The sequence below is a fragment of the Rhea americana genome, unplaced genomic scaffold (genome assembly GCF_003343005.1).
Source record: "Rhea americana isolate MKP2758 unplaced genomic scaffold, rheAme1 scaffold_240, whole genome shotgun sequence".
Taxonomy (NCBI): Eukaryota; Metazoa; Chordata; class Aves; order Rheiformes; family Rheidae; genus Rhea; species Rhea americana.
Genome location: NW_028186358.1, coordinates 1044294 through 1046606, shown reverse-complemented (window position 1 = coordinate 1046606; position 2313 = coordinate 1044294).

Below are 2313 nucleotides of genomic sequence, written 5' to 3'. Positions count from 1 at the left end.
CCTGAAAGGAAGAACAGAAAGGACTTTGTAATGAGACTACTGCTAGGGGAAGAGGCAGGCAGTGAAGGACAAAACGACCTCTTCATTCACAAAGAACAAGTTGGAGGAGATGACAATGCAGGGGCAACGGGATAGCGGAGGAGTGAGTCTGAAACCATCCCATCTACAGTCCTGTTTCTACCTATGACCATCTGCACCTCACAGTTTCTGCTGTTCTTCTACAAGTCTGATCATTCACATTTTGCAGGTGAGGCTGTTAGTCACTAAAAAAAATGGGCACCATAAGGTGTCCATCAGTAATACTTTTAGATGCTGGCATTGGGATGAGATGAATCATATCCCTCCAGTTCTAACTTCTCTGTACTATTTTTGAAAGGAGACACAAATGACTACTCCGAACGTGTCCATTCTGCAAGGCGGAGATGCCCCAGCTGCCATTGCACCTTGCTCCAAAGCCAAGAGATGCTGCATGCATGCACTACTGAAGGGTCAAGGGAGTTGAAGGGATGCTGGAGATCCTGGAGAATATCACCGTGCAGAGTGAAGCAGATGCACCAGGACTTGGCTCTTTTGTCCATGTGCAGTGCCCTAGTGCTGCTTGAGATGTCCTGAAGTCATACAAAGTGTAGATCTCCTGTACATCCTGGATTATGTTTCCAAACCCTATGTGGGCGTCCCAGACATCCTGGAGCATCTCAAAGAGCACTAAACACAAACAAATCAAACCCTTTCCATGGGCTGTCCTCAGCTCCACACTAAGGTTTCCAACCTTGTGTCTGAGGGCGGGTGTATGTTGAAGTCTAGAAATGCAATTTCAGCTCTGTCCAATAATCATAGTGTAATACTAGGTTTGGGGAGCCAAAATAGCCAAACTATGGCAACCTGAGACTTTAGCCCCTGAAAAAGTAGGGAGCAGCATCACTGAAGCTCTACTGCCAGTAGTATCTACCCTATCCAGCACCAAAGTCCACTCTAGCCCCATGCCCTTGGTAATCTTCTGCCTTTTCTGCAGCTCTAGAGAATAAAGTTGAGGTGGAGGTGTCAACCTCCTCACAATAATGGGAAAACTAAGACCTGGCCTGCTTTGCTGTTCATGCTATAAAAAGAAAAAAAATGCTGTTTARCTGCAGTCAAAAACATCACAATGTTTCTGAGAGACAGAACCAGAGCAGTAAAACCTTGGTTCAAACTGAAAGCATTGAAACATGTGGGCTAAATGTCCAAAAAAGTGCAAATTCTCAGGGCTGAGCAAAGATATTTTGACTTCTGTTCTCATTAAAATACTTCAAGGTCCATAGTGAACACAGAGTGTCAGGGATTGAAGGTCCAGGGATCAGTATGTCTTTGTGGATAGTCARTTCCCACAAAAATCAATCTGGTGCTATGGCATGATAGTCAGAAACCAAAGAACACATTCAAAGAAACTTTCAGCAAAACAGTTTTGCAAGAAAAGTAAATTCGTCTAGTCAAATATTTTTTGGAGGGGGGATTCTAAGAAGTTCATAATGCTTCACAAATGGAGACTTCTGTTTCCAACAGAGGCATTCTAACATTTTAATGTGTTATTTTTTAAAAAAGTTCACTTTTACTGATAAACTGAGTAAAGTCAAATGAATTAGTGAAATATTTCAGGATACCAAATGCACGTTTTTATTTTTATTTTTATTTTCAATTGAAAATTTTTCAGCATCYGAATTTCAGAGTTCTTTTCACACCTGAATTTTCAGATGGTCCATCCATCTGTACACAGGTCTCAGCACTGCTCTGGGCACTGACTCAACACAGTTGGAGGGGAAGTATCACCTGCTAAATCAGCCACTGCATTTCCCAAGCATGCTCATTTAAATTTGACAGTCTCTTCTCCAGGTTTTAACCAGGTTTTACTTTGCTTAGATGATCTGGTTGCCTATTAAGGGAGCTCTTCCATCTCTTCCATTTRCAATTTTTTGGAAAATAAATTCGTGCCAGGACTTCCGATTCTGAATGATGTTATTTATCAGGATAATAATTGTGAGTACCTAATGTTCCTTTTTCCTCCAGGGAGCTGCAAGGTATTGCTTTTAGTCACGGCAGGATGATAAATAAGTSTTAGATACCACTTGCTACTAATCTTAAAAAGGCCCAGAGTCTACATGTGCAYTGAAAGTCTCTGTAAGGTCCTTGCTGCTATTTCACTGGAGCATCTCAGGGTCTTTGGTATCCTCCGCTTTCAAAGGGGACATACAGACACAGCAATTGCTCTCTTTTCTCTAAAGTTAGGAGACACAAGGTGTAGTGCAAGTCAGCAATATGCTTCGATGGCCCATCATGTCA